Genomic DNA, 12,722 nt, shown 5'->3' with positions numbered 1-12,722 from the left:
CAGTCTTCAGTTAACGCACATCTTGTTTGTTTCATTTCAAATCTATTGTGGTGGTGTATAGAGCCAAAAATGTTAGAATTTTGTCGATGTCCCAATATTTATGGACCTGACTGTATGTGGTGTGACCTGAAGAGAACTGTGCAAAAGAGCCCTCACAATCTGGTAGTTTGTAGTGCTTTTGCAAGGAATAGTTAGAAAAGATTCCCAAGGCAAAATGTGCCATGCTGATAGACTTCTACCCCAAAAGACTGAATGCTGTCATAAAATCAGTACTTCAGCAAAGTATTAGATTAAGGCTGGATCTATACCCCACCCCCCAACCCCCCACAATATTGCATGCTCTTAACAATGATGGACTGACTGACTTACTTTATAATCTTTCTATGTTGCACTAGACATTGCCTCCATGAAATGCAGCTATTCTGGGCAGAAGGTGTCAATGTACTGGTTTCATACAACACAGAAGGACATAACAGCCAGTCATCAAGTAACCAAGATAACTAATAGATATATTAAAGCCATGTGTCCTGCACTGCTTGACAGGGAACCAAGACTGAGGGTTACTATAATACTATAGTGATAAATAATAGTCTGTTTCTGTTTAAAAAAACATGCTAAGTATACAGTTGTTTTAAAAATAAAAGCAGTGTGTTTAAAAAAAGTGAGTAAAGCTCAAAATCCGTATAATAGCTTTTATTTCCCTACATGCAAATGCATTGGGAACACTATACAGCCTATTCCAATTCAAAACATGAAGAAAAAGGTTTCAAATTTGTTATTACTTTACATAAAGTAAAGAAAAGGAATATTAGGGTGTTCAAAAAACTAGCAGTCTGAATTTTTCCTTGCAAACATTTACTGTATAAACTGAAAAATGATTGGAGATTTAGCTTTCCTGTGAATCGCTGAATATTTAGTTGTATAAGCACTGTTTCTGAGAACTGTTCACATCTGTGTTGCATGGAGACTACCAACTTCTGGCACCTGTGAACAGGTATTCCAGCCCAGGATGATTGGACTACATCCCACAATTCCTCTGCACTTCTTGGTTTTACCTCAGAAACTGCATTTTTTATGTCACCCCACAAGTTGATTTTAGATCCGGGGATTGGGCTGGCCACTCCATATGCAATGGCCAAGTCAATCACCTGACCTGAATCCGATTGAGCATGCATTTCACTTGCTGAAGACAAAACTGAAGGGAAAATGCCCCAAGAACAAGCAGGAACTGAAGACAGTTGCAGTAGAGGCCTGGCAGAGCATCACCAGGGATGAAACCCAGCGTCTGGTGATGTCTATGCGTTCCAGACTTCAGGCTGTAATTGACTGCAAAGGATTTGCAACCAAGTATTAAAAAGTGAAAGTTTGATTTATGATTATTATTCTGTCCCATTACTTTTGGTCCCTTAACAAGTGGGAGGCACATATGCAAACTGTTGTAATTCCTACACCGTTCACCTGATTTGGATGTAAATACCCTCAAATTAAAGCTGACAGTCTGCAGTTAAAGCACATCTTGTTTAATTTCAAATCCATTGTGGTGGTGTATACAGCAAAAAATGTTAGAATTGTGTCGATGTCCCAATATTTAAGGACCTGACTGTATGTTCATTTGTGCTTTAGGCACACAAGGATTATAAACTGTAGCTGGGAATGTGTATACTTTAGATCAGTTATATAATGTGGGAGGATTTATCAACATATCTGTAGCAGAGGAACACTGTTTGATTAACCATTTGCCCTCCAGAGGATTTACCCCCCTTCCTGACCAGGTCATTTTTTGCAAAATACGACACTGCATTACTTTAACTGACAATTGCGCAGTCATGCAATGCTGTACATAAATTAAATTTGTGTCCTTTTTTTCCACACAAATAGAGCTTTCTTTCGTTGGTATTTGATCACCTGTGCGTTTTTTACTTTTTGCGCTATAAACAAAAAAAGTTGGCAATGTTGAAATAATTGTTTGGCTTTTTTCTATAAAACAAATCCAGTAAAAAAAATAAAATTTCACCTTAAATTTAGGCCAAAATGTATTCTGCTACGTGTCTTTGCTAAAAACAATCCCAATACATGTAAATTAATTGGTTTATGTGAAAGTTATAGCGTCTACAAATGGCGGTATATATACTGGAATTTAAAATTATTTTTTTTTATACTAGTAATGGTGGCGATCAGCGACTTATAGCGAGACTGCGGTGGGCATTCTAACACTGAGGGGGAATACACTGTCAGTGCTAATAAATAGCACTGACAGTGTACTAATAACAGTGGGCAGAATGGGGTTAACATGTGGGGTGATCAAAGGGTTAACATCTGGGGCGATCAAAGGGTTAACTGTGTGCTGTGTATAGAAATACATGTTACTGCCGGCAGGAGAGAGACCTAGACCTGTGTTGTTTACACACAGGTCTCTCCCCTGTCAGTGTTCCTTGGTGATCGTCAGGTGCCAATGGCGGCATGGGTAGGGCGGCATGCGCTCCCTACACGGAAATGCAAATCACGTATATATACACGTGATTTTGCGCAGCACTGTCACCCTGTAGCAGTATTTCTGCTATAGGGTGGTGGGGAAGCGGTTAGAGTGTAACTAAAGGCAATTTTTTCTTTCATTTTGGATAGCGGAAGAGAGGGTTATGGTCCCTGTCAAGTGTTTTTGCCACCTGTGTCCCCTAGGGGAGATTTCTGTACTTTCACATAGCCAAAACAGGAAGTGAGAGAAAACCCCTGCAAAGTGAGGGAATCCTGGGGTGTCCCCAATGAAAGATTTCCCTTTTACTACGGTTCTGATGTCAACCAAAAATTCTTTAATTTCACTTTGGATGAAATGATAAACAGGACAAATGCATAGTTGTCAACATTTCAAAATGTCATGTGTGTTCAGCAAGCCATTGCAGGCAGAGCATGTACTTTAAATAGGGGTGGGGGCATTAATTTAAAATGGGTGAGATTCTACAAGAAGCATATCATTAATATATTTATTTGTATCAGGTATATACAGTATATAGCGACTACAACTTATTCAGTGCTTTACATATCATATGTAATATCTAATTTTTAAAATAATGAAATGCACAAATAGAATTTCATACAAATAGATTTCTTTCAACCACTGTTACTATGTTGAATGGACAAAAAACACCAAGTTTTTTGCAGCTGTATCAACCCTAGGGCAACTTTTTGTATATTTAAATACAGGGATGTTTGATTCCAATCACCCAACGCCCGGAACATATAGTTCCTGTTGCCGGACAGGTAGTTTTTCTCTTCCTTTAGCCCTGCTGCGAACAAGCAGCGGGCTCACCTGTCAGGTAAAGCAATCGGTGGCAGTGCCCCGGGCGTGAGGTTTCCCGGGCTCCGCTTGCCCATCTGCGAGCTAGGCTTGCAGTCGGCTAGAGGGGAGGGAGGAGAGCGGGCAAGTCCGCTTCCCTCCCCTTCTTGTTCTGACCCGGAACTGATGTTACGCTGTCACTTCCGGGTCCCCGCTGAGAGATTGTAATACAATCCCCGGGAATGATGTGCACCATATTAAAGCAGAGGGCAGCAGAGGGCAGACATGCAGGGTATTTTAGACCTCGGATGTCTCAGAGAAAACCTGTCGCCAAAAATCATCGCATAGGGGACATTGTCCCCTATGTGATGAAAAAAAAGTGAGAAGAAAAAGTGAAAAAAAAAAAGTTTTTTTATTTATTGTAAAAAATGAAAGATACGCCCAAGTACATATCATTCCCCCAAAAAAAATACTGAGGCCCCCACATAAACTCACGTACAAATGTAAAAGCACACGCTGGGGCGGCTACGCATGAAACCGTCGATTGCGATACACATATCACAGCACATGCCAGGATGAGAGCAATAATTCTAGCACCAGAACTCCTCCGTAACACTAAACTGATGATCTATAAAGGAGCTTTAAAAGTGTCGACCTATAGAAAATATAGGGTACTGAAGTTCGTCGCCATTTCACGAGCGCACACAAATTTAAAGTTTTACAAGTTTGATATCTATTTACTCGCTGCAACCTCATATTTTATATTTTACAAAGAAAATAGGGCAATGTATTGCTTTTTTTTGTGCCTAGAATTAACTTACTTATTACTTACTAAAATTTTGCCGTAAAATCATGCGACATAAAAAATTTTAACTACCACTAATTTATTCTCTAGGGTCTCTGCTTTCAGAAAATACAGTCAGGTCCATAATTATTGGGACATGGACACAATTCTAACATTTTTGGCTCTATACACCACCACAATGGATTTGAAATGAAACGAACAAGATGTGCTTTAACTGCAGACTGACAGCTTTAATTTGAGGGTATTTACATCCAAATCAGGTGAACAGTGTAGGAATTACAACAGTTTGCATATGTGCCTCCCACTTGTTAAGGGACTAAAAGTAATGGGACAATTGGCTTCTCAGCTGTTCCATGGCCAAGTGTGTGTTATTCCCTCATTATCCCAATTACAATGAGCAGATAAAAGGTCCAAAGTTTATTTCAAGTGTGCTATTTGCATTTTTTTATCTGTTGCTGTCAACTCTCAAGATGAGATCCAAAGAGCTGTCAATGTCAGTGAAGCAAGCCATCATTAGGCTGAAAAAACAAAACAAACCCATCAGAGAGATAGCAAAAACATTAGGCGTGGCCAAAACAACTGTTTGGAACATTCTTAAAAAGAAGGAACGCACCGGTGAGCTCAGCAACATCAAAAGACCCAGAAGACCACGGAAAACAACTGTGGTGGATGACCGAAGAATTCTTTCCCTGGTGAAGAAAACACCCTTCACAACAGTTGGCCAGATCAAGAACACTCTCCAGGAGGTAGGTGTATGTGTGTCAAAGTCAACAATCAAGAGAAGACTTCACCAGAGTGAATACAGAGGGTTCACCACAAGATGTAAACCATTGGTGAGTCTCAGAAACAGGAAGGCCAGATTAGAGTTTGCCAAACGACATCTAAAAAAGCCTTCACAGTTCTGGAACAACATCCTATGGACAGATGAGACCAAGATCAACTTGTACCAGAGTGATGGGAAGAGAAGAGTATGGAGAAGGAAAGGAACTGCTCATGATCCTAAGCATACCACCTCATCAGTGAAGCATGGTGGTGGTAGTGTCATGGCGTGGGCATGTATGGCTGCCAATGGAACTGGTTCTCTTGTATTTATTGATGATGTGACTGCTGACAAAAGCAGCAGGATGAATTCTGAAGTGTTTCGGGAATATTATCTGCTCATATTCAGCCAAATGCTTCAGAACTCATTGGACGCCGCTTCACAGTGCAGATGGACAATGACCCAAAGCATACTGCAAAAGCAACCAAAGAGTTTTTTAAGGGAAAGAAGTGGAATGTTATGTAATGGCCAAGTCAATCACCTGACCTGAATCCGATTGAGCATGCATTTCACTTGCTGAAGACAAAACTGAAGGGAAAATGCCCCAAGAACAAGCAGGAACTGAAGACAGTTGCAGTAGAGGCCTGGCAGAGCATCACCAGGGATGAAACCCAGCGTCTGGTGATGTCTATGTGTTCCAGACTTCAGGCTGTAATTGACTGCAAAGGATTTGCAACCAAGTATTAGAAAGTGAAAGTTTGATTTATGATTATTATTCTGTCCCATTACTTTTGGTCCCCTAACAAGTGGGAGGCACATATGCAAACTGTTGTAATTCCTACACCGTTCACCTGATTTGGATGTAAATACCCTCAAATTAAAGTTGACAGTCTGCAGTTAAAGCAAATCTTGTTTGTTTCATTTCAAATCCATTGTGGTGGTGTATAGAGCCAAAAATGTTAGAATTGTGTCGATGTCCCAATATTTATGGACCTGACTGTATATCATGTTAGGGAGTTTTGTGTAATCTTCAGGCCTAAAATGATTTTTTTAAACGTGTGCAAAAAACACAAAAACGGCTCTAGTTATACTGTAAGTCTTATTAGAATTAGCTCACCCCCGTGTTTATTAGACATAATACAAACAAGACATTGCCTTCTTTTATACGTCTTTAAATGTAAACCTGTTGTAAGAGATAAAATATGATTTTTTTTACTTGCCTGTAACATCCTTTTCTTGAGTACAGTACAGTGCTGGGGGAGAGGTTTATGGGAAGGCTGGAGGAGTATTTAAACTAGGATCAAGGGGGGAGGGAGAATTTGATTATAATAGGGCAGACAGATCAGAGAGGGGTCAGTACTAATTGGTGTGTGGAATGGGGAAAGATGGGGGGAGGGCTATGGCAGATAAGAAAGTTCCCATGTTACAAACATCCATTGGAATTGGTTCCATTTGTATGAAAATAAAAAAATATGCAAAATACGTGTGCACAAGGTGTCAATTAAATTAAAATGTTTGTTCACCAATGCCAGAAGTCTGCTTTGCAAATTAGGGAAGTTGAAAGCTTTAGTGCATGAAGAGAACTATGATATAATTGGTGTTGCTTAATCTTGGCTTCGTTCTTCGCATGGCTGGGCCATTAATATTCCTGCCTATGTTCTCTTTCCAAGAGACATGGTAAATAGGAAAGGTGGTGATGTCTGTCTCTATGTGAGAAGTGATCTCATAGTGAGTGTGAAAGAGGACCTAGTTGATGCAGAGTTTGATAAGTCTGAAGCATTAAGGGTGGAACTGCACATGGGGGTGCGTACTACAAAGGTTTTTGCTGGAGTTTGTTATAGGCCACCCAGTGTTAATGAGGAGGTGGAGACTCAGCTACTTGCACAGATCGAAAGGGCTGCAAGGACTGGGACAGTTATAATAATGGAGGATTTTAACTACCCAGAATTTAACTGGAGTAATGGCACTGCATGAACAGTTAAAAGGGCAAAAATGTATAAACCTGCTACATGACAATTTTATGGTACAGTTCACAGAGGCACCAACTAGGAATGATGCTCTGCTGGACCTGGTAATCTCAAACCAGGCATAGCTTATTACAAATGTCCATATAAAAGAACATCTGGGTAGCAGTGACCATAGCATGATTTCATTTATTGTTAGCTGTAAACAACAAGCAGATACGAGAAAAATAAAAACGCTCAACTATAAGAGAGCTAATTTTCCAAGGCTGCTCTCCAAGACTTAGACTGGGAGGGAATATTGGCATGGATGAACATAAAACAGAAATGGGAGTTCTTCAAAAAGACTGCATGTGTACACACTGCAAAATATATTCCCATGGGCAACAAGTTTAAAATGCTAAAAATCAAACCTATGTGGCTTACGGCCAAAGGTAAAAACACTATAAGTAATAAGAAAAGAGTTTTTTATTAAGTATAAAAATGAAGGAACACTATCATCGTTTAAACATTACAAAGAATATAGCAGAATATGTAAAAAGGAAATCAAGGCCACAAAAATTGAAAACGAACGACAGATTGCAAAAGATAGCAGGACAAACCTCAAATAATTCTTCAGATATATTAATAGTAAAAAGGTCCGGTCCGAACATGTAGGCCCTACACAAAATAATCTAGAGTGGGTGACTGGGGACAAAGAGAAGGCAAATTTATTAAATACCTTCTTCAGCTCTGTGTATACAAAGGAGCATGGGGGAGCTCTTGTCCATAATGGATATGGTATTGACACAGCCCCACATGATCCACATTGGTTCACAAGTGATATGATCAAAAAATATTTAGACAGAATAAAGAAGAATTGAGCTCTGTCATTTGAAAGCCATTGTTTCTAATTTTTAGGGACTCTTTAATATGACTGGCATAGTACCACTGGATTGGCATAAGGCCAATATGGTGCCTATATTTAAAAAGGGATCAAAATCTTTACCAAGTAATTATAGACCTGTTAGTTTAACATCTATAGTTGGGAAGATACTGGAGAGTTTAATAAAAAACCAAATAGATGAGTTCTTGCTGGAAATAAATACTTTAAGCATCAGACAGCATGGATTCATGAAAGAAAGATGTCAAACAAATCAGATTTCTTTTTATGAGGAGGTGAGCAAAACCTTGGACAGAGGGGTGGAGGTGGACATGGTATATTTGGATATTGCAAAAGCGTTTGACACAGTTCCCCACACACGGCTAATGTGTAAAGTAAAGTCTACAGGCTTGGAAAAATCATTTTGTAAATGGATGGAAAATTGGCTAAAAGATTATATTCAGACAGTAATGGCTAATGATTCATACTCTGAATGGTGTAGGGTTGTTAGTGGTGTACCCCAAGGTTCAGAGTTGGGACCTTTCCTTGTTAATATATTTATAAACGATATAGGGTCTGGGATTAAAAATACCGCTTCAGTCATTGCAGATGACACCAAGCTGTGCAGTGGAATAACGTCCTTTATAGGTAAAGTTGATCCAGGGAATATCCGATTGCCTCTTGGGGGATCAGGAAGAAATTTTTTCCCTTACAAGAACAAATTAGGTCAAGTTTTGCCTTCCTCTGGATCAACTGTGGATATAGGAACTTTTACCTGGTAAAACTTAACAAACCTGTGAAAAGAAGGTCACGTGGCAGTCCTAAAAATCTAAGAAGCAGATGCGGAAAAGCCCATAAACCACTAATGGGTCTGGTAAAGTGTGCCTTAAGAGTAAAAGCTGAAACACTATCCTTAAGACCAGGGCTCTCCAAATGGTGGCCCGTGGGCCAGATGTGGCCCTTTGCTTGCCTTTATCCAGCCCTTAGGACACTATTCTTTCCACTGAATCCAGAGACGGGACACTTTTCCTCCCACTGACACCAGAGATGGGACACTATTCCTCCCAGTGACACCAACAATATGGTACTATTCCTCCCACTGATACCAATTATGGAGTAGTTTTACTCCCCCGACACCAATTATGGAGCACTCTTCCTCCCATTGACACCAACAATGGGGCATTGTTCCTCATACTGACACCAATAATGTAATTTTTTTTACTCACACTGACCACAAAGCCTATGGCATTGTTTACTCCCACTGGCTACAGTCTGGCAACCCTAAAGTCTGAGGGGCAGTAAACTGGCCCTTTTGAAAGTTTGGAGACTCCTGCTTTAGACCATAGACTTGTCTAACCCACCTAGCAATGGAAAGGACAAAAAGGGAATTGGATTTCCTAAACGTAGGTTGTAGCCAAGAGCTAGACCCTCACAGCACATACTGCATCCAGACAGCAACGAAAAATACACAGAGAGGGAAAAACAATGTCCTGGTTAAGGTGGAAATCACCTTGGGAAGAAAGGAGGTCCTTGGTTTTAGAACAGCTTTATCCTTGTGTACCATTAAGAAAGGCTTAATACAAGATAAGGCCACTATTCCAGAGACCCACCTTGTAGAGGTTATAGTAACCAGAATCGCTACCTTGTAAGTAAGATCAGATAAGGTGTCATCCCTAATAGGTTAGATTGCCCTCTGAAGTGCTGAAAGAACAAGGTGTAGGTTCCACTGTGCAACAGGAATTATACAAGGAAAGCAATACACACAACACCTCACACAAAGGCCTTAACCAAAGAATTCCTGATGTCCAGAGAGGCCAACAGATTTTCTCAGGAAAAGGAAGGCAATGCGTTACCTTGATGATTTTTTTGTGTAAAACAGGTTCAAGGTCTTAGGTTCTAGAATGAGGTGAATGCCTTTGTTTGCCTTGGGAAAAGTGAATGGGTAAAGTAACAAGCCTGAAAACATTTCCAGCCTAGAACAGGAGCAATAACCCCCTATGCAAGGACCTGCTGATTAACAGTGTAGCAACCCACCTGTTTCTTTTTCAGAGAAAGGCAAATTAGAAAACATGATGAGGGGAAGGCAGAGTCTGAAGCTCCATTTTTTGAGCCACTGAAAACTACACTCTGGACCCAAAAATCTAAGAGTTCTAAAACTTCCAATAGAAGAGGGCCCCAGGTTTTGGCTTGGAGTCCAAGGCTTGACAGGAGCGAAGAGAACTCTCTTAGACACAGGAACAAGGTCTGCTTGCAGAAACAGGAGCCTTCTTTTTTGGAGAGGAGGAGAGTACTCTTTGTGATCTCCTTGATGCATGTGTCTAAGCAGGTATTGTTAAGGTTTTCCCCTTTAAAAATCAGAAGCCTTTACATTCATACTTATTCCAGGTCAGAGACTTAATAAAGCAAAATGATCAGTGCTACAGCCAGGTAACAAGCATTTCCAGAAGAACTGCATCACCCACACTTCACCCTTCACAGGTTTGCTTTAGGCCAACAAAATCTGTGCACTTTAAGACAATATGTAAGCAAACCAGTAGCAGTCATCTCATGAAGAACTAAGGCAGCTGTGTCAAAACACAAAATATTGCAAACCTCAAGTAAGTGAAGACAAACTGGATTTTGACTGGACCACAATTTGTATCAGTGCGCATTTTCTTGCATTTAACTCCCCTTGTGCTCAGTGTTATGACTAACAGAATCTGAAACCCATGAGAATGCTTATGCAACTCAGATATTCTTTATGGTCCCAAAAATCTCAGTGAACACCCAGTTACCCTTAAATGGCAACCACTCAAATAACAATTGATATAACAAGTTTGTTTGGGAGAACTGTGGTCAAGCTGCCACAAATACATTAGCTATGACTTGGCTGATGGACACTGGCTATAAAAGGATGCAGGAAGTTCACGAGGGCAATTAAAAGGCTCACTTCTAAATAACAACGTTGCTTATGTATACATTTACTAAATCCAATTTTAAATGAAGTGTGCTAATTGATTGTGCTGTCATTGGCAAATGATATGTTCACTACAGACTCTGGAGATTTGATAGCTTAAAAGGCAAAAGCATTAGACACAGATTTGTCAAATTAGTTTTAATAATTCTAAGATATTATTAAAAAACAACTGCCCTGATTGATTATTATGCAGGCACCAATAATAGGTGCGCAATGGATTTTTTTCCTGAGTGATAATAAAATATGTGATAGAAATTATGTGCCCATAAGTTATTCTCAGGTACCTTTGATCTACAGCCCTGAACGAATTCACTTGCCTTCCGTAGCTGTCCTCTGGGACTCTCTCAGAATCAGACATCTGGCTACTTTACTGTTTTAGGCTAATCCAGCCCCAAAGGATTATGGATGGGAAAAATGACATGAAGACAAGAGGGCCCTAACAAAGGAGAGTATATCAGCTGCACACTCTGGAATGAGCTGTTATCAAGTGAGTAGTAGATGAAAACATAGCAAAGGCATGAAACAGGCTAAACAACTTCACTCTGTTTCAAATAATCAGCGCCTTCTAGGTGGATAACACAGTTTATAATCAGTGGTAGTTTATTGTTCCATTAGAGTAGTTTATGAAAAGCATAAATAACCATCATCAAGCAGATTCTGCAGAGATTCAAATCCATTACCAAGACAATTGATGCTTCCAATCTTGGCTGTCATGCAAAAAAGTATTTCAAATACTGATACTACACAAATTCTAATTTCTAAAAGACTTAAAGGAAAAGGCAGAATAAAACGTTTTGAGGGGTACAATAGACAAAGATCAAGGCCTCTGTCAAGTTTCTTTTATAGACATTTTCCTTATAGACTTCCTCAAAAACAGGTTTCACTGAAACAGAAAGTAAACGAGTATCTCTCCAACAAGGACACATAGAGTATTAAAGCCTTTTTATTTTAAGTAAAGTGGAATAGGAAGGAGTAGGAACTGAAGCAGGTCTTAACTGACGTATGTGTTCTGTAGGGAACATTTGTCTTTACTTCTTGGCTCAATGAAGGCGATTACAGGAAAGGAAATAGAGGGGCATCTTCCCAATGGGGAAACAAAGCCAAAAAATCTGAAGATCTTCTCATCCTTACCCACTACAACCAAAACTTTAATGTACATTATTATGAATTATAACCAAACTATTCCAAAAATGAAATAAAAGGAAAACATACACTCAGCAAAAGACTGTACTTATTAGTCTCTGAATACGTATTGAAACCAGATTCTGTTTTTAATTCAATAAATTTGTACTAGAGGCATGAAAGTTTGCATATTGGTTGTTCTGGGCAAAAGGTAAAGTTTTTCATTTACTCACCATTACACATGGGAAGGATGGTCATACAACAGAAAAAGTAGTTGAAGTGTAAACAAAAAAAAAAAAAAAAAATCAAACAGGCGTCAGCTGTCAGAATATGATTGCTGCAGCAGGAGATTTGTCCAATTGTGCTATTTACTGTGGATGGAAGAATCTGAATGAAAGGAAATCTGTACGTGTATGGCTATTTTATGTAATACCCCGTTACCCAGGTAAAAATCATTTCATTGGTGACGTAAAGGAAACAATATGTTATCAGGCAAAAATGCAGTTTAGGAGTGTCTGTCAAGGTTTGCAGTGCTCCACTGAATAATTAAAATAAATCACTAATATTGGATAACTGTCACATGCTTATATATAATTCAACAGCCGTGAAAATGTAATACATTTCCAAATATTTGGACCCGTACATGGCCTCTCCTCCTCACCATGTCATTGATGAACAGGTCCAAATGAGTACTCTGCTCCCATACTGCAACAGAATCTTAGCTTTTGCTCTACATAGGTTGTACTTTTGAAAATTCTTCCAGCATGTCAGGCCCTGAACTATGTATTTGTTGACCTCCCATAAGAAGGAAGTTTGCTGAAAGGGCTAAATAAAACCAGTCCATGCTTTGAACTATTTCTAAGTCAGACATAAAGCTTTTTAAAGTAATAAGTCATACAAAAGTGTTTGCAGCGGGGCTAGTAAACAAAATAAAGCAGCATGGATCTGCTTTCAGCTGGGATACAGTAAGTTAAACGTCTTTCCA

General features: G+C 39.5%; 1 protein-coding gene across 1 annotated transcript in view; it reads right to left on the bottom strand.

Annotated features, from left to right (window-relative positions):
* The window catches only part of SLC10A7 (solute carrier family 10 member 7), a 276,262-nt gene that overhangs the window by 199,950 nt on the left and 63,590 nt on the right, over nucleotides 1–12,722 (bottom strand). The window lies entirely within an intron of this gene.

This window comes from Staurois parvus, unplaced genomic scaffold (assembly GCF_062004578.1).
Source record: "Staurois parvus isolate SC_StPar_1 unplaced genomic scaffold, SC_StPar_1.0 ptg000090l, whole genome shotgun sequence".
In the NCBI taxonomy this organism is placed as follows: domain Eukaryota; kingdom Metazoa; phylum Chordata; class Amphibia; order Anura; family Ranidae; genus Staurois; species Staurois parvus.
Note: the sequence above shows the minus strand (reverse complement) of the source record. Positions and strands in the feature narration are given on the sequence as shown.